At 48.4% G+C, this 20849-nt stretch overlaps 1 long non-coding RNA gene across 1 annotated transcript in view; it reads left to right on the top strand.

The window, feature by feature from the left end:
• The window catches only part of LOC134988602 (uncharacterized), a 40379-nt gene extending 37578 nt beyond the window's left edge, over positions 1-2801 (top strand). Inside the window, exons 2-3 of the long non-coding RNA XR_010194017.1 lie at positions 662-765; positions 2306-2801. This is a non-coding gene — a long non-coding RNA (uncharacterized LOC134988602). The remainder of the gene's footprint in view (positions 1-661; positions 766-2305) is intronic.
• The last annotated feature ends 18048 nt before the right edge of the window (positions 2802-20849 follow it).

The following is a 20849-nucleotide window of genomic DNA, read 5'->3' as shown; positions in this document are numbered from 1 at the left end:
CGTCCCCATACTAGAGCTACATGCCCCCATACTAGAGCCACACGCCCCCATACTAGAGCCACACGCCCCCATACTAGAGCCACACGCCACCATACTAGAGCCACACGCCCCCATACTAGAGCCACACGCCACCATACTAGAGCCACATGCTCTAACCCTGAAAACGGGTGATTTGGGGGAAATAACAACATGTCATCATACTAGAGCCACACGCCACCATACTACAGCCACACGCTACCCCCTGAAAATGGGTGTTTTGGGGAAAATAGCAACAAATATTGTTTGATAAATGGGCACTACATCCCTTGAATTCTGGACACATAATAATTACACAGGTTCTGTGGTTGGCTGACTTCATGACTCCATTTCACCTCGTTTTAATCAGCCACAGAACCTGTGTAATTAATATGTGTCCAGAATGAAAGGGATGAGGTGGTAACCCTACTCGTAGTCAGTGTCAGATGCAGAAGACATAGCAGGCTCCCGTCTCATCATTCCACGCTGCTGGAAAGCAGTCTCCGAGCACCGCGCTGCTTTCTCCTGCAGGTTGGCTGATGGAGTTACCAGCTGGATTGGTGTGATTGCAGGATGGGGGGGGGGGGGGGCTGCCTCCCAGGCCATAAATATCACCCTGACAGTTATTATTCTCACTTGGTTTCAGGTGCTAAAAGAATTGGAACAAAGTCATGTTTGTAGCACAAGAATTATGTCCAGTGGTCTGTCTCACACAGCCCGCAGCTGGCGGGACCCCTGTTTACAGATCAGGTAACAAATCGTTTAAACCCTGCAGCAGCCCTCATTCTCCAACGCGCCCTGATGCTCCTTACATGTGTGTGCGAGGGACGGCCAGACGTGTTTACACGGTGTCTCGCTACTTATACGCCCTCATTTTACTGTTATTCACAAATCCTGTATCTGGGGGGATTCCTCTGACAGGTGTTCTCTACAGTAAAAGTGACAGAGCACAGACAAAGAAAATGTTACAAAACTACTCTGTTATGCAACTACCATCTGTACGAGACCCTCCAACGGTGGTGGTGGTGGGGACTATACTGATATATGGGGTAGTGTGCCCCTTAACGATAGGGATATTCTAAGACACAAGGCTTTTATGCTTTCTTCAGATCTGCAAGGTGACTTCTGATATCCACAATAATTCGGGAGGAAGAGATACAGTATCTCTTATAATACAGTGACTAAGCAGAGGAGGCAAGTGAGAGCTACTGTGACGTTTCCACTAGGTGAGAATGTCAGCTCTTGGGACGAGTATCTGTACCGCCTATCGAGTGACGCACGCAATGAACTGTAAAATAGCCATCACTATCATGTCATATAGACACGAGTAAAGATGAAAGCACCCATCAGCGTCTGCGCTGAATGTGAAATCAGCCAATCAGAATAAGCGTCTTGCGATGGCGACCGCCCCCAAAACCCCCCCCCCCCATCCCTCCCACACACACACACACAGTCCTCGGGCACTAGCATGTGATTCGGCTACAGATACAGTGGGGTAAATTTACTAAAGCAACCAATCACATTCTGTCTATCATTTTCTAGGATGCAATAGAGCATAGGTTCTCAAACTCGGTCCTCAGGACCCCACACAGCGCATGTTTTGCAGGTAACCCAGCCGGTGCACAGGTGTATTAATTACTCACTGACGCATTTTAAAAGGTCCACAGGTGGAGCTAATTATTTCACTTGCGATTCTGTGAGGAGATCTGCAAAACACTCCCTGTGTGGGGTCCTAAGGACCGAGTTTGAGAACCTGTGCAATAGAGAAATGATAGACACAATCTGCGTCTCTTTGCACTTCCTGTACTCGGTTTGCGCGCCTCTTTCCTCGCCTGTGCCGCCTCTCCAGTCATGAGGAGACAACCAAGTCTACTTACACTCACATACCTCCCAACTGTCCTGATTTTGGCGGAACAGTCCCATTTTTTCTGGGACTGTCCCATTCACAGGCCGCAGTTTCCCACGGTGGGGGGGGGACCCTTTCTTACTCGCTGCTTTGCTAAGCAGAGCATGCTCACTGGTAGAGAGGGACAGGGGGCATGCCAGCAGCTCACAGAGCACTTGGCAGGTCCCCCACAGCCGTGAAAACTTCCATGAGGCCACGCCCCTGTGAGGTCATGCCCCCTATTTCCTGTTCCTGGCGTTTGCCGTGGCTTCGCCCCGCATGGTTGACTGTTATTGCCCAGCGTAACTAATGTTACAGTGACAGTAGTGCCATGATATATTTTGATGTATATTTTATATTGTACACACTGATCACGATATGTCTTTCTAAACAATAGTTTTGCAGTTTTTCCTTCAGAGTAACACAAAGTGATGCCTGGGGCTACTAACTGGTGAGCAAGCCACGTAAAGCTGCCCATGGGAGAAGCAGCTGGTCCTGAGATCTACACCTGCAGCCCTGAGCGTTTACCCCTGCGACTTGTTCATCATAAGGAGTATAAGTGGCACCCCTTGGGGATGAGGGGTATATGTGGTATAAACACAGTATCACCTGCACCATATACCATTATAATCTCTGCCTCAATCAGGTTCCTCTGCAGAGCAGTCACTGTAAGTCGGGTTCCGTTGCAAAACTTGGGCGGAGTCAAGTTCCGCAGAAGAAGGATCGAAACACCAACAATCACTGAGCCGAATGTCAAGTGTCAGTTTTTTCTTTTATTGCTCCACTCCCCGATGTCACGTTGAGACAGTGACGTGCGGTGGGGTGAGGCAGAGCCTTCCCTGTCATACTTACGTTTAAACCAGAGTTTTGACTGAATAAAGGATATGAAAAATACTAATAATTTGTTTGAAATATCTTCTTTGCATTACAAATTTCCAGGAGTTTATACTGCTGTACCTGTGTATAATGCCCAGATGTACCCTTTGGCTCATATATTGTATGGATATCTGGCTCTGGGGTTAGCCAATGCCTCCAGAGCCATTTAACTCACTGCACGTCCCTGCGTTGAGCTCATACGTACCGTGTCTTTCTAGGTCAGTAAGCTACACAACAGTGAGAACGCCGTCCACATTCAGCCCGTAGTATTTGCGTGACGCCTGATTGAAAAGACAGACATTGCACAGACTCCTCTGGCGAATGCTTTGAAAAATGTAAATTTATTGTTTGTAAATATAATAGTTTTTGTGCATCCAAAAACTTATGCAGACCCTTCATAACAACGATGGTCCTAATTCAGACCTGATCGCTGGGCAGCCAGTTTTGCACTGCTGCAATCAGATAGTCGCCGCCTACAGGGAGAGTGTATTTTCGTTGTGCAAGTGTGCGATCACATGTGTAGCAGAGCTGTACAGACAGATCTTGTGCAGTCTCTGCGCAGCCCAGGACTTACTCAGCCGCTGCGATCACTTCAGCCTGTCCGGGACCGGAATTTACGTCAGGAACCCTCCCTGCAAACGCTTGGACACGCCTGCATTTTTCCAAACACTCCCTGAAAACTGTCGTTGCAACCCACAAACGCTCTCTTCCTGTCAATCTCCTTGCAAACGTCAATGCAAATAAATTCTTAGAACAAACCCATCGCTGAGCGGCGATCCACTTTGTACCCGTGCGATGCGCCTGCGCATCGTGGTGCATATGCATACGCAGTTTAGACCTGATCGCCCGCTGTGCGAAAACGCAGCCTAGCGATCAGGTCTGAATTGCCCCCATACAGTAAGTCTTCTGCATTTAATTCTGCTTGGAGATTTCAGTTCATGTTTCCTCTAACACGTTACGTCCGACAGGTCTTACAAAGCCTTCAGTGCTAAACCGATTGCTCAGGACAAAACTGTAACACAAGACTTAAAACTAACCAGGGCAGATTTATTAATTGCACAAACGCTACAGACTTCGTTAGCAACGTATGAAGCAGCGGCCGTCCCCTGTCAGTGGTTGGAAGTCTGTAATGTGCTGAGCCCCTGTCATTCGCAGAGAGATGTTCTCTGCAATATCTAATGTATTTCACATCTGACTTCTCTCTGTAATAGGAAACTATCGCGTCAATTTACTGTGGCCCTACACAAACATTCCCCTTTCTGGAACATAAACGTCATCAACATCATCATGGCTGTGGATTCATAACTCAAGGCTTTAGCTCAAATGAGTGAAAAGAAATACGTTTCTACTAGGGATGGGCGCCGGCCCAAATCTCGGGTTTTGGGTTAATGTTTTGGATCTGTATTTTTTTTTTTTAAATCATTTAAACAGCTAAAATCACAAAATCTGGGGCCTGTTTTTGTTCCTACAGTATTATTAACCTCAATACCATTCATTTCCAGTCAATGTTTGACCACCTCACAGCTCACAAGATTGTTTTCATCCAGTTTAGGCCAAAAGGTTTCAGCGAGAGAGCTGGATGACTCAGCTAAGCGACAGCAGTGGGCGACACAAACATGATTCACTTACACTTCCAACATGGCACATCTAGGAAACAGAATGGCACTGTGTGGCAGACAGGGTGGCAGTTTCATAAACTATACAAAGGTGTGCCATCTACACAAGTAGACAGTCAGCAATGCTCCAAACAGCGCATAATGCAAAGAAAAGAGGTAAAAGGTGGAATTGTTCTTGGGCCCTCCCACCCACTAGGAATAGTAATTAAACACTGCGGTTTAATTTCACCAACAGTGTCGCACAAGACGTATATGAGTAGGAAATAAAATATAATAATGAGGTACCACCTTCACCCACGGCATCACAGAATATGTGTGTGAGTCAGAAATAGTGATTGTACACTGCGGTTGACCTTCACCAACAGTGTTGCACAATTCGTGTATGAATACGAAATAATAATATACTGCTGTCTGACTGACAAGGTGAGAGTACTTATGAAAATAAAATTTCTCTGACGTCCTAGTGGATGCTGGGAACTCCGTAAGGACCATGGGGAATAGCGGCTCCGCAGGAGACTGGGCACAAAAGTAAAAGCTTTAGGACTACCTGGTGTGCACTGGCTCCTCCCCCTATGACCCTCCTCCAAGCCTCAGTTAGATTTTTGTGCCCGGCCGAGAAGGGTGCACACTAGGGGCTCTCCTGAGCTTCTTAGTGAAAGTTTAGTTTTAGGTTTTTTATTTTCAGTGAGACCTGCTGGCAACAGGCTCACTGCATCGAGGGACTAAGGGGAGAAGAAGCGAACTCACCTGCGTGCAGAGTGGATTGGGCTTCTTAGGCTATTGGACACCATTAGCTCCAGAGGGACCGAACACAGGCCCAGCCTCGGAGCTCGGTCCCGGAGCCACGCCGCCGGCCCCCTTACAGAGCCAGAAGCAAGAAAAGGTCCGGAAAAATCGGCGGCAGAAGACATCAGTCTTCAACGGGATCCGGATTGAAAGTCGACAGTAACTAGGTCGACAATGTCTAGGTCGACCACTATTGGTCGACAGTAACTAGGTCGACAGGGTCAAAAGGTCGACATGTTCTAGATCGACAGGCCAAAAGGTCGACATGAGTTTTTCACAATTTTTTTCTTTTTTTGAACCTTTTCATACTTAACGATCCACGTAGACTACGATTGGAACGGTAATCTGTGCCGAGCGAAGCGCCAGCGGAGCGAAGGCACCATGCCCGAAGCATGGCGAGCGAAGCGAGCCATGCGAGGGGACGCGGTGCACTAATTGGGGTTCCCGGTCACTCTACGAAGAAAACGACACCAAAATAACATTAAAAACTCATGTCGACCTTTTGACCTGTCGATCTAGAACATGTCGACCTTTTGACCCTGTCGACCTAGTTACTGTCGACCAATAGTGGTCGACCTAAACATTGTCGACCTAGTTACTGTCGACTTTCAATACCACACCCGTCTTCAACAAGGTAGCGCACAGCACTGCAGCTGTGCGCCATTGTTACTCAGGCACACTTCACACTCCGGTCACTGAGGGTGCAGGGCGCTAGGGGGGGGCGCCCTGAGCAGCAATGTAAAACACCTTGGCTGGCATAAATACACCACATATAACCCCCAGGGCTATATGGGTGTATTTTAATCCCTGCCAGATTCCACAGAAAAACGTGAGAAAAGGCCGCCGAGAAGGGGGTGGAGCTTATCTCCTCAGCACACTGGCGCCATTTTCTCTCTCAGCTCCGTTGGAGGGAAGCTCCCTGGCTCTCCCCTGCAGTTACTACACTACAGAAAGGGGTTAAAAAAGAGAGGGGGGCACTAATTAGGCGCAGTATAACAATACAGCAGCTATAAGGGGAAAAACACTTATATAAGGTTATCCCTATATATATATATAGCGCTCTGGTGTGTGCTGGCATACTCTCCCTCTGTCTCCCCAAAGGGCTAGTGGGGTCCTGTCCTCTATCAGAGCATTCCCTGTGTGTGTGCTGTGTGTCGGTACGTTGTGTCGACATGTATGAGGAGGAAAATGAGGTGGAGGCGGAGCAATTGCCTGTAACAGAGATGTCACCCCCTAGGGAGTCGACACCTGAGTGGATGAGCTTCTGGAAGGAATTATGTGACAGTGTCAGCTCTTTACAAAAGATTGATGACATGAGACAGCCGGCGACTCAGTCTGTGCCTGTCCAGGTGTCTCAAAAGCCATCTGGGGCTCTAAAACGCCCGTTACCGCAGATGGCAGATACAGACGCCGACACGGATACTGACTCCAGTGTCGACGATTAAGAGACGAATGTGACTTCCAGTAGGGCCACACGTTACATGATTGAGGCTATGGAAAATGTTTTTACACATTTCTGATAATACCAGTACCACTAAAAAGGGTATTATGTTGGGTGAGAAAAAACTGCCTGTAGTTTTTCCTGCATCTGAGTAATTAAATGAAGTGTGTGATGATGCGTGGGTTTCCCCCGATAAAAAAGTTATTGGCATCATACCCCTTCCCGCCAGAGGATAGGGCACGTTGGGAAACACCCTTTAGGGTGAATAAAGCGCTCACACGCTTGTCTAAACAGGTGGCACTACCGTCCCCGGATACGGCCGCCCTTATGGAACCTACTGACAGAAAGCAGTAAAATATCCTAAAATGTATATACACTCACACGGGTGTGATACTGCGACCAGCAATCTCCTCAGCCTGGATGTGCAGTGCTGGGGTGGCTTGGTCGGATTCCCTGACTGACAATATTGATACCCTAGATAGGGACAGTATATTACTAACTATAGAGCATTTAAAAGATGCATTTCTATATATGCGTGATGCACAGAGGGATATTTGCCGACTGGCATCAAGAGTAAGTGCGCTGTCCATTTCTGCCAGAAGAAGGTTATGGACAAGACAGTGGTCAGGTGATGCTGATCCCAAAAGGCATATGGAAGTATCGCCTTATAAAAGGGAAGAGTTTTTTGGGGTAGGTCTAACAGACCTGGTGGCCACGGCAACGGCTGGAAAATCCACATTTTTACCCCAGGTAGCTTCTCAACCTAAGAAGACGCCGTATTATCAGGCGCAGTCCTTTCGGCCCCATAAAGCGGGCAAAAGGCGCCTCATTTCTGCCCCGTGGCAGAGGGAGAGGAAAAAGGCTGCAGCAAACAGCCAATTCCCACAAAAGCCCTCTCCCGCCTCCGCAAAGTCCTCAGCATGACGCTGGGGCTTTACAAGCGGTCTCAGGCACGGTGGGGGCCCGTCTCAAGAAATTCGAGACGTCTTCCCCTCGCCGTTTCATAAAGTCTGCTTTACCGACAGCTCCCTCAGACAGGGAGACAGTATTGCAAGCCATTCACAGGCTGTATTCCCAGCAGGTGATAATCAAGGTACCCCTCCTGCAACAGGGAAAGGGGTACTATTCCACACTATTGGTGGTACCGAAGCCGGACGGCTCGGTGAGACCAATTTTAAATCTAAAATCCTTGAACACTTACATACAAAGGTTCAAATTCAAGATGGAGTCACTCAGAGCAGTGATTGCAAACCTGGAAGAAGGGGACTATATGGTCTCTCTGGACATCAAAGATGCTTACCTACATGTCCCAATTTACCCTTCTCCAAGGGTACCTCAGGTTTGTGGTACAGAACTGTCACTATCAGTTTCAGACGCTGCCATTTGGATTGTCCACGGCACCACGGGTCTTTACCAAGGTAATGGCCGAAATGATGATACTCCTTCGAAAGAAGGGAGTTTTTAGTTATCCCTTACTTGGACGATCTCCTGATAAGGGCAAGATCCAGGGAACAGTTGGAAGTCAGGGTAGCACTATCTCAGATAGTGCTGCGGTAGCACGGTTGGATTCTCAATATTCCAAAATCGCAGCTGATCCTGACGACACGCCTTCTATTCCTAGGGATGATCCTGGACACAGTCCAGAAAAAGGTGTTTTCTCCCGGAGGAGAAAGCCAGGGAGTTATCCGAACTAGTCAGAAACCTCCTAAAACCAGGCCAAGTGTCAGTGCATCGGTGCACAAGGGTCCTGGGGAAAATGGTGGCTTCCTACGAAGCAATTCCATTCGGCAGATTCCACGCAAGAACTTTCCAGTGGGACCTGCTGGACAAATGGTCCGGATCGCATCTTCAGATGCATCAGCGGATAACCCTGTCACCAAAGACAAGGGTGTCTCTCCTGTGGTGGTTGCAGAGTGCTCATCTTCTAGAGGGCCGCAGATTCGGCATTCAGGACTGGGTCCTGGTGACCACGGATGCCAGCCTGCGAGGCTGGAGAGCAGTCACACAGGGAAGAAATTTCCAGGGCTTGTGGTCAAGCCTGGAGACATCACTTCACATAAATATTTTGGAGCTAAGGGCCATTTACAATGCCCTAAGCCAAGCAAGACCTCTGCTTCAAGGTCAGCCGGTGCTGATCCAGTCGGACAACATCACGGCAGTCGCCCACGTAAACAGACAGGGCGGCACAAGAAGCAGGAGGGCAATGGCAGAAGCTGCAAGGATTTTTCGCTGGGCGGAAAATCATGTGATAGCACTGTCAGCAGTGTTCATTCCGGGAGTGGACAACTGGGAAGCAGACTTCCTCAGCAGGCACGACCTCCACCCGGGAGAGTGGGGACTTCACCCAGAAGTCTTCCACATGATTGTAAACCATTGGGAAAAACCAAAGGTGGACATGATGGCGTCCCGCCTAAACAAAAAATTGGACAGGTATTGTGCCAGGTCAAGGGACCCTCAGGCAATAGCTGTGGACGCTCTGGTAACACCGTGGGTGTACCAGTCAGTGTATGTGTTCCCTCCTCTTCCTCTCATACCAAAAGTACTGAGAATTATAAGACGGAGGGGAGTAAGAACTATACTCGTGGCTCCGGATGGGCCAAGAAGGACTTGGTACCCGGAACTTCAAGAGATGCTCACGGAGGACCCGTGGCCTCTACCTCTAAGAAGGGACCTGCTCCAGCAAGGACCCTGTCTATTCCAAGACTTACCGCGGCTGCGTTTGACGGCAGGGCGGTTGAACGCCGGATCCTGAAGGAAAAAGGCATTCCGGATGAAGTCATCCCTACCCTGATCAAGCCAGGAAGGATGTAACCGCAAAGCATTATCACCGCATTTGGCGAAAATATGTTGCGGGGTGCGAGGCCAGTAAGGCCCGATGGAGGAATTTTCAACTAGGTCGATTCCGGCATTTCCTGTAAACAGGAGTGTCTATGGGCCTAAAATTGGGGTCCATTAAGGTTCAAATTTCGGCCCTGTCAATTTTCTTCCAGAAAGAACTAGCTTCAGTTCCTGAAGTTCAGACGTTTGTAAAAGGGGTACTGCATATACAGCCTCCTTTTGTGCCTCCAGTGGCACCTTGGGATCTCAATGTAGTTTTGGGGTTCCTAAAGTCACATTGGTTTGAACCACTTGAATCTGTGGAGTTAAAATATCTCACATGGAAAGTGGTCATGTTGTTGGCCCTGGCCTCGGCCAGGCGCGTGTCAGAATTGGCGGGCTTTATCCTGTAAAAGCCCTTATCTGATCTTCCATTCAGACAGGGCGGAATTGAGGACCCGTCCTCAATTTCTCCCTAAGGTGGTTTCAGCGTTTCACTTGAACCAGCCTATTGTGGTACCTGCGGCTACTAGGGACTTGGAGGACTCCAAGTTGCTGGACGTAGTCAGGGCCCTGAAAATATATGTTTCCAGGACGGCTGGAGTCAGAAAATCTGACTCGCTGTTTATCCTGTATGCACCCAACAAGCTGGGTGCTCCTGCTTCTAAGCAGACTATTGCTCGTTGGATTCGTAGTACAATTCAGCTTGCACATTCTGTGGCAGGCCTGCCACAGCCAAAATCTGTAAAAGCCCATTCCACAAGGAAGGTGGGCTCATCTTGGGCGGCTGCCTTAGGGGTCTCGGCTTTACAACTTTGCCGAGCAGCTACTTGGTCAGGGGCAAACACGTTTGCTAAATTCTAAAAATTTGATACCCTGGCTGAGGAGGACCTGGAGTTCTCTCATTCGGTGCTGCAGAGTCATCCGCACTCTCCCGCCCGTTTGGGAGCTTTGGTATAATCCCCATGGTCCTTACGGAGTTCCCAGCATCCACTAGGACGTCAGAGAAAATAAGAATTTACTTACCGATAATTCTATTTCTCGTAGTCCGTAGTGGATGCTGGGCGCCCATCCCAAGTGCGGATTGTCTGCAATACTTGTACATAGTTATTGTTACAAAAATCGGGTTATTATTGTTGTGAGCCATCTTTTCAGAGGCTCCTCTGTTATCATGCTGTTAACTGGGTTCAGATCACAGGTTGTACGGTGTGATTGGTGTGGCTGGTATGAGTCTTACCCGGGATTCAAAATCCTTCCTTATTGTGTACGCTCATCCGGGCACAGTATCCTAACTGAGGCTTGGAGGAGGGTCATAGGGGGAGGAGCCAGTGCACACCAGGTAGTCCTAAAGCTTTAACTTTTGTGCCCAGTCTCCTGCGGAGCCGCTATTCCCCATGGTCCTTACGGAGTTCCCAGCATCCACTACGGACTACGAGAAATAGAATTATCGGTAAGTAAATTCTTATTAAAAACTGTATAGTACACTGAGGTACAGCACAAACCAAAAAACATTTTTTTTAGAATTGTATTTTTAGGCTTTTGTTTTTAGATTTTATTACTTTAATTTTACACCTGGATGGACGCATGCTCGAGTGCAAGACTATGCCCGTGCTGCACCCCTTCAGTGGAATGTACTCCCCCACTTCATTAGACTCTCCCCAACCTTGCAAAGCTTCAAACGGGCACTGAAAACCCACTGATTTATCAAAGCGTACCCTCCCGATGCATAACCTAGTCCTGAGGCCGCTCCTCCATCCCCCTGCCTCATGCCTTGACCATCTCTGCTTTGCTTGCATCCTGCCATCAGGCTACCTCCCTCCTGCTTGCACCTCATGACATCTATCTGTCGCCCCTTCCCACTAGATTGTTAGCTCTTCAGAGCAGGGCCCTCTTTCCTCTTGTTGTCTTCTCCTCACATATCACTCACAGCTCTCCTACTCAGCGACCATCTTTACCGCTTCTTCTCCTGCTGGTAAAGGCTCATCTCTATCTATGGCCGCCAGCCCCTAATAGTATGATGATCACTCCCTCACTACTTACATCTTAGCTGTATTATGTCTTGAGAATGTGTGGTGCTCTGTTACCTGTACTCTATTTCTGTTATTTATTTACTGTAATGTAAGTTCTGTCTCCCTGTACTGTCCTTTGTACGGCGCTGCGAAACACATGTGGTGCCTTATAAATAAAATGTAATAATAATAATAATGTACCATCCCGTCAGCCACTGTAGTAAGCAGGATGTTCTCTGGAAGTGTTAAGCTCTGGAGCCTGCTATTTGAAACCCCGTCCAATCGGAGGAGCAGCTCTATCCAAAACTTGTTTAAGAGTGCATTCCAAGGTGTGGGGTGCAGGAGATGGGACATGAAGTGAAGTAATTGATCACTGCTCTGCAGCACATACTATAAGGTAGTTGGGAGAGGGAACCACCACCAGGAAACACAGCGATAGGGTGGGCCTGGTCTTCAATAGTTTTCCCTCAACAATTGAGGATTAAACAAAATTCGGGTGGCCACATGATGTCATGGTAGTCTCAGCCTACTAGGAAACTTCTGGTAAGCCGTACGCCTAATCCACACAGAGATGTAGATACTCTATCACATTAACAATGAGACTCTTCTTCATTATCCTCACAGATGAACCCTGCTGTATAACTCTGACAGTGATGCTATGTTGCATCACATTGGCACGGAGACACTGCTGCCTCATCCAAGTAGAGAGACTCTGCCGCATCACCCTGATAGAAACTCTGCTGCATCAAATTGGCATGGAGACACTGCTGCATCATCCAAGCCGAGAGACTGCTGCATCACTCTGGTAGAAACTCTGCTGCATCACTTTGGTACGGAGACACTGCTGCATCATCCAAGTAGAGAAACTGCTGCATCACCCTGGTAGAGACTCTGCTGTATCACATTGGCATGGAGACACTGCTGCCTCCTCCAAATAGAGAGGCCCTGTTGAATTACCCTGGTAGAGACACTGCTGCATCACATTGAAATGGAGATACTGCTGCCTCATCCAAGTACAGAAACTGCTGCATCACCCTGTTATAGACACTGCTGCATTACATTGGCATAGAGACACTGCTGCCTCATCCAAATAGAGAGACCCTGTTGCATCACCCTGGTAAAGACTCTGCTACATCCCATTGAAATGGAGACACTGCTGCCTCATCCAAGTAGAGAGACTGCTGCATTACCCTGGTAGAGACTTTGTTGCATCACATTGGCATGGGGACACTGCTGCCTCATCCAAGTAGAGAGACTCTGCTGCATCACCGTGGTAGAGACTCTGCTGCATCACATTGGCATGGAGACACTGCTGCCTCATCCAAATAGAGAGACCCTGTTGCATCACCCTGGTAGAGACTCTGCTGCATCACATTGAAATGGAGACACTGCTGCCTCATCCAAGTAGAGAGACTGCTGCATTACCCTGGTAGAGACTCTGTTGCATCACATTGGCATGGGGGTACTGCTGCCTCATCCAAGTAGAGAGACTCTGCTGCATCACCGTGGTAGAGACTCTGCTGCATCACATTGGCATGGAGACACTGCTGCATCATCCAAGTAGAGAGACTCTGCCACATCACCCTGATAGACTCTGCTACATCACATTGGCATGGTGACACTGCTGCCTCATCCAAGTAAAGAGACACTGCTGCATCACCCTGGTAGAGGCTCTGTTGCATCACATTGGCATGGGGGCACTGCTGCATCATCCAAGTAGAGAGACTGATGCATTACCCTGGTAGAGACTCTGCTGCATCACATTGGCATGGGGACACTGCTGCCTCATCCAAGTAGAGAGACTCTGCTGCATCACCTTGGTAGAGCCTCTGTTGTATCACATTGGCATGGGGACACTGCTGCCTCATCCAAGTAGAGAGACTCTGCTGCATCACCCTGGTAGAGACTCTGCTACAACACATTGGCATGGTGACACTGCTGCCTCATCCAAGTAGAGAGACTGCTGCATCACCGTGGTAGAGACTCTGCTGCATCACATTGGCATGGAGACACTGCTGCATCATCCAAGTAGAGAGACTCTGCCACATCACCCTGATAGACTCTGCTACATCACATTGGCATGGTGACACTGCTGCCTCATCCAAGTAAAGAGACTCTGCTGCATCACCCTGGTAGAGACTCTGTTGCATCACATTGGCATGGGGGCACTGCTGCATCATCCAAGTAGAGAGACTGATGAATTACCCTGGTAGAGACTCTGCTGCATCACATTGGCATGGGGACACTGCTGCCTCATCCAAGTAGAGAGACTCTGCTGCATCACCTTGGTAGAGACTCTGTTGCAACACATTGGCATGGGGACACTGCTGCCTCATCCAAGTAGAGAGACTCTGCTGCATCACCCTGGTAGAGACTCTGCTACAACACATTGGCATGGTGACACTGCTGCCTCATCCAAGTAGAGACTCTGCTGCATCACCTTGGTAGAGACTCTGTTGCATCACATTGGCATGGGGACACTGCTGCCTCATCCAAGTAGAGAGACTCTGCTGCATCACCCTGGTAGAGACTCTACTACAACACATTGGCATGGTGACACTGCTGCCTCATCCAAGTAGAGAGACTCTGCTGCATCACCCTGGTAGAGACTCTGCTACAACAGATTGGCATGGTGACACTGCTGCCTCATCCAAGTAGAGAGACTCTGCTGCATCACCTTGGTAGAGACTCTGTTGCATCACATTGGCATGGGGACACTGCTGCCTCATCCAAGTAGAGAGACTCTGCTGCATCACCCTGGTAGAGACTCTGCTACAACACATTGGCATGGTGACACTGCTGCCTCATCCAAGTAGAGAAACTGCTCATCACCCTGGTAGAGACTCAGCTGCATCACATTGGCATGGAGACACTGCTACCTCATCCAAATAGAGAGACCCTGTTGCATTACCCTGGTAGAGACTCTGCTGCATCACATTGAAATGGAGACACTGCTGCCTCATCCAAGTACAGAAACTGCTGCATCACCCTGGTAGAGACACTGCTGCATTACATTGGCATAGAGACACTGCTGCCTCATCCAAATAGAGAGACCCTGTTGCATCACCCTGGTAGAGACTCTGCTGCATCACATTGAAATGGAGACACTGCTGCCTCATCCAAGTAGAGAGACTCTGCTGCATCACCGTGGTAGAGACTCTGCTGCATCACATTGGCATGGAGACACTGCTGCATCATTCAAGTAGAGAGACTCTGCCACATCACCCTGATAGACTCTGCTACATCACATTGGCATGGTGACACTGCTGCCTCATCCAAGTAAAGAGACTCTGCTGCATCACCCTGGTAGAGACTCTGTTGCATCACATTGGCATGGGGGCACTGCTGCATCATCCAAGTAGAGAGACTGATGCATTACCCTGGTAGAGACTCTGCTGCATCACAATGGCATGGGGACACTACTGCCTCATCCAAGTAGAGAGACTCTGCTGCATCACCTTGGTAGAGACTCTGTTGCATCATATTGGCATGGGGACACTGCTGCCTCATCCAAGTAGAGAGACTCTGCTGCATCACCCTGGTAGAGACTCTGCTACAACACATTGGCATGGTGACACTGCTGCCTCATCCAAGTAGAGAAACTGCTGCATCACCCTGGTAGAGACTCTGCTGCATTACATTGAAATGGAGACACTGCTGCCTCATCCAAGTAGAGAGACTGCTGCATTACCCTGGTAGAGACTCTGTTGCATCACATTGGCATGGGGGCACTGCTGCCTCATCCAAGTAGAGAGACTCTGCTGCATCACCTTGGTAGAGACTCTGCTGCATCACATTGGCATGGAGACACTGCTGCCTCATCCAAATAGAGAGACCCTGTTGCATCACCCTGGTAGAGACTCTGCTGCATCACATTGAAATGGAGACACTGCTGCCTCATCCAAGTAGAGAGACTGCTGCATTACCCTGGTAGAGACTCTGTTGCATCACATTGGCATGGGGGCACTGCTGCCTCATCCAAGTAGAGAGACTCTGCTGCATCACCTTGGTAGAGACTCTGCTGCATCACATTGGCATGGGGACACTGCTGCCTCATCCAAGTAGAGAGACTCTGCTGCATCACCCTGGTAGAGACTCTGCTACAACACATTGGCATGGTGACACTGCTGCCTCATCCAAGTAGAGAAACTGCTGCATCACCCTGGTAGAGACTCTGCTGCATTACATTGAAATGGAGACACTGCTGCCTCATCCAAGTAGAGAGACTGCTGCATTACCCTGGTAGAGACTCTGTTGCATCACATTGGCATGGGGGCACTGCTGCCTCATCCAAGTAGAGAGACTCTGCTGCATCACCTTGGTAGAGACTCTGCTGCATCACATTGGCATGGAGACACTGCTGCCTCATCCAAATAGAGAGACCCTGTTGCATCACCCTGGTAGAGACTCTGCTGCATCACATTGAAATGGAGACACTGCTGCCTCATCCAAGTAGAGAGACTGCTGCATTACCCTGGTAGAGACTCTGTTGCATCACATTGGCATGGGGGCACTGCTGCCTCATCCAAGTAGAGAGACTCTGCTGCATCACCTTGGTAGAGACTCTGCTGCATCACATTGGCATGGGGACACTGCTGCCTCATCCAAGTAGAGAGACTCTGCTGCATCACCCTGGTAGAGACTCTGTACAACACATTGGCATGGTGACACTGCTGCCTCATCCAAGTAGAGAAACTGCTGCATCACCCTGGTAGAGACTCTGCTGCATTACATTGAAATGGAGACACTGCTGCCTCATCCAAGTAGAGAGACTGCTGCATTACCCTGGTAGAGACTCTGTTGCATCACATTGGCATGGGGGCACTGCTGCCTCATCCAAGTAGAGAGACTCTGCTGCATCACCTTGGTAGAGACTCTGCTGCATCACATTGGCATGGAGACACTGCTGCCTCATCCAAATAGAGAGACCCTGTTGCATCACCCTGGTAGAGACTCTGCTGCATCACATTGAAATGGAGACACTGCTGCCTCATCCAAGTAGAGAGACTGCTGCATTACCCTGGTAGAGACTCTGTTGCATCACATTGGCATGGGGGCACTGCTGCCTCATCCAAGTAGAGAGACTCTGCTGCATCACCTTGGTAGAGACTCTGCTGCATCACATTGGCATGGAGACACTGCTGCCTCATCCAAATAGAGAGACCCTGTTGCATCACCCTGGTAGAGACTCTGCTGCATCACATTGAAATGGAGACACTGCTGCCTCATCCAAGTAGAGAGACTGCTGCATTACCCTGGTAGAGACTCTGTTGCATCACATTGGCATGGGGGCACTGCTGCCTCATCCAAGTAGAGAGACTCTGCTGCATCACCTTGGTAGAGACTCTGCTGCATCACATTGGCATGGAGACACTGCTGCCTCATCCAAATAGAGAGACCCTGTTGCATCACCCTGGTAGAGACTCTGCTGCATCACATTGAAATGGAGACACTGCTGCCTCATCCAAGTAGAGAGACTGCTGCATTACCCTGGTAGAGACTCTGTTGCATCACATTGGCATGGGGGCACTGCTGCCTCATCCAAGTAGAGAGACTCTCCTGTATCACCGTGGTAGAGACTCTGCTGCATCACATTGGCATGGAGACACTGCTGCATCATCCAAGTAGAGAGACTCTGCCACATCACCCTGATAGACTCTGCTACATCACATTGGCATGGTGACACTGCTGCCTCATCCAAGTAAAGAGACTCTGCTGCATCACCCTGGTAGAGACTCTGTTGCATCACATTGGCATGGGGGCACTGCTGCATCATCCAAGTAGAGAGACTGATGCATTACCCTGGTAGAGACTCTGCTGCATCACAATGGCATGGGGACACTGCTGCCTCATCCAAGTAGAGAGACTCTGCTGCATCACCTTGGTAGAGACTCTGTTGCATCACATTGGCATGGGGACACTGCTGCCTCATCCAAGTAGAGAGACTCTGCTGCATCACCCTGGTAGAGACTCTGCTACAACACATTGGCATGGTGACACTGCTGCCTCATCCAAGTAGAGAGACTCTGCTGCATCACCCTGGTAGAGACTCTGTTGCATCACATTGGCATGGGGACACTGCTGCCTCATCCAAGTAGAGAGACTCTGCCGCATCACCCTGGTAGAGACTCTGCTGCATCAAATAGGCATGGAGACACTGCTGCATCATCCAAGCAGAGAGACTGCTGCATCACTCTGGTAGAAACTCTGCTGCATCACTTTGGCACGGAGACACTGCTGCATCATCCAAGTAGAGAAACTGCTGCATCACCCTGGTAGAGACTCTGTTACATCACATAGGCATGGAGATTCTGCTGCGTCACTCTGACAGTGATACTCTACTGCATAAAATATAGAGAACTTGGAGCCAATGCAACAACTGAAGAGTTAAGCTGATGTTTGCGTATTTGCTGCTTTGGACTATGCTAAGGTTGGGAGGAATGGCAGCGATGCAGCGCCGCGTTTCACTTCCATATAATTACATGTCGGTGGCCCAGCAGCCATACAACGCTATGAATAGTTTAGTAGCAGTAAATAAAGGATAATAAATAATAACAGGGAGACGGATTAGGAGCTGGCAGGGACATCACAAGACAAAGGAGTTATCAGCATTTAACACCCTATAAATCCATGGCAGGACGGCGAGTGCTCTCTCGCTCAGAGCTGCCCGGACCAAGTGTAAATTGTTCTCTGGAAGCTACATCATAACGGGCTTAATTGGCGTAACCCTGAGAGCCAGTGCCTCCCTGGCTCAGTGCTACAGTACACTCCAGGGGTAGGGTCCAAGAGATCGTCAGCTGAGATCACTGTGTTTTCTCTCATTACTAATTACATAACTACCTCAGGAGAACTGAAGTAGGGATCTGCTAGTATATACTAGTCTCTGACTTACAGTCAGTATAAAACTAAGCGGCTCAGTGGTTAAGTGTTCTGGCTGTAATACAATGTCACTGAGAGAACTGACAGAGAACCTTGGTGATGGAGCTATACTTGCTTTGCACTGTATAATGGGTTACAAAGGGGTGCAAGGGGTTTCCACCGGTGATAACACATCTGAGGCAAGACTGGGCTGTGTATGGGTGTGTTCCTGAATAGCGGGCTACGCAGAACTGGCAAAAGCACGCCGATATATACATACACACACAAAGTATTTATAGTTACTATGGGGCCTATGTACTAAGCCTTGGAGACTAATGAAGTAGCAGCCAATCAGCTCCTGACTGCCATGTCACATGCTGTATTTGAGAAATGGATCTCTCTCCACTTTATCTCTCACCAAGAACTAGTAAAGTAAATAGACCCGTAAAGCAACTACAGAATTCTTCACAGCGTCCCAAACCCGAGCGCAGGATTCCTTCCCGGGACGTAACAAGGAGATTCTCACCTTACAAAGCAGTAAAACGCGCTCTCTGTATGAATAGGCCCCTAAAGCGCGTTCATTAGCGGCATTCATCTCTTTATCAGCGGTTCAGCACTGCCAGACTAATACTATATTATAGGCCCCATAAAAGAGGGAACAGTGGGGGGGATGACAACGCTGGCTCTGACCGTCAGACACATTGTATCCATGTGGCCTTAACTCACTCTAATATATTACGGTCTTGCTATAAAGTTTCTATATTAGGAGCTATTTAGCTTCATGTCTTTGTTCTGCATTGCCGGCCAATAGTTTGTAATAGTTTTAATGGTTTATGATATTACATCTGTTTAACGTGTTTCTTTCATCAGAAAGAAGCTTAAACTTTACATAAACCAGTGTCAATTTCCAATCAGACAGATTGCCATTCAGTCCTATTTATCACATGCTCTGTAGGTAGATTTAGCTATAGATGGATCTAATGTTAGTGGGAGATTGTGTTACAGTGAATTTATGCCCCTATGTATCAAAGGAAAGTGCCACCACCAACGTTACCAGGACACAATCATTAAATGTATGCTTTATTCTCAGGATAAAGATTATGTAACGCAGTACAGTTTAAATTATCTATATACACTAATAAAATCAAGTGCTGATAAAATGATATCCTCACGTTGGGGCGCACATGTGTATGTCTGATATAACGCACCCGGCCCGCACTTTCCATCAGTCTCAAAAAGAAAAACCTCACAAACTCTGCTATGTAGGTACTGTGACAGTAAATATAAGATGGGAACACAGGGGGCAGAAGGGCAGGTTGCAGAGAGGCAGGTGAGAGACACTGAGGGGCAAGTAGGACTGAAGAGGATGAGAGATATGGGGAAGAGATGGTATAAAAAAAAAAGGGGGCAAAGAGGTGAAAAAGGGAGAGTGGGATGGATAGTAAGAGGTGAAAAAAAGAGGTTGAGAAGGATGAAGAGTGAAAGGAGAAAAAAGGGTGAGAGAGGAATAAAGAGTGAGGGGAGGAAAAGGGAGTGAGAGAGGGATGAAGAGTGAGAGGAGAAAAAGGGGGGAGAGAGGGATAAAGAGCAAGAGAAGCAAAAAAGGGGTGAGAGAGGGATGAAGAGAGGAGAAAAAGGGGGTGAGAAACGGATGAAGAGTGAGAGGTGAAAAAGGGGGTGAGAAATGGATGAAGAGTGAGAGGTGAAAAAAGGAGTGAGAGGGATGAAGAGTGAGAGGAGAAAAAAGGGGCGAGAGAGGGATGAAGAGTGAGAAGAGAAAAAAAGGGGTGAGCGGGATGAAGAGTGAGAGGATAAAAAAGAGTGAGAGGGATGAAGAGTGAGAGGAGAAAAAGGAGGTGAGAGGGGGATGAAGAGTGAGAAGAGAAAAAAGGGGTGAGAGGAATGAAGAGAGGTGAAAAAAAGGGGAGAGAGAGATGAAGAGTGAGAGGAGAAAAAAAGGGGGGAGAGAGGGATGAAGAGTGAGAGGAGAAAAAAAGGGGTGACAGAGGGATGAAGAGTGAGAGGAGAAAAAGGGAGTGAGAGATGGATGAAGAGTGAGAAGAGAAAAAAAGGAGTGACAGAGGGATGAAGAGTGAGAAGAGAAAAAAAGGGGTGAGAGAGGGATGAAGAGTGATATGAGAAAAAAAAGGGGTGAGAGAGGGATGAAGAGTGAGAAGAGAAAAAAGGGGTGAGAGAGGGATGAAGAGTGATATGAGAAAAAAAGGGGTGAGAGAGGGATGAAGAGTGATATGAGGAAAAAAGGGGTGAGAGAGGGATGAAGAGTGAGAAGAGAAAAAAAGGGGTGAGAGAGGGATGAAGAGAGAGGAGAAAAAAGAAGGTGGAAGAAACATTAAACGAGAGAACAGAAGAAAGGGGGTAAGAGAGGGATGAAGAGTGAGTGGAGAAATGTGGGGTTGAGAGACGGATTAAAAGTGAGAGTAGAAAAAAGGGTGTGAGGGAGCAAAGAAGAGTGAGAGGAGAAAAGAGAGAAAATAGGATTTTAATACCTACCGGTAAATCCTTTTCTCTTAGTCCGTAGAGGATGT

The sequence above is a fragment of the Pseudophryne corroboree genome, chromosome 2 (genome assembly GCF_028390025.1).
Source record: "Pseudophryne corroboree isolate aPseCor3 chromosome 2, aPseCor3.hap2, whole genome shotgun sequence".
NCBI classification, from domain to species: domain Eukaryota; kingdom Metazoa; phylum Chordata; class Amphibia; order Anura; family Myobatrachidae; genus Pseudophryne; species Pseudophryne corroboree.
Note: the sequence above shows the minus strand (reverse complement) of the source record. Positions and strands in the feature narration are given on the sequence as shown.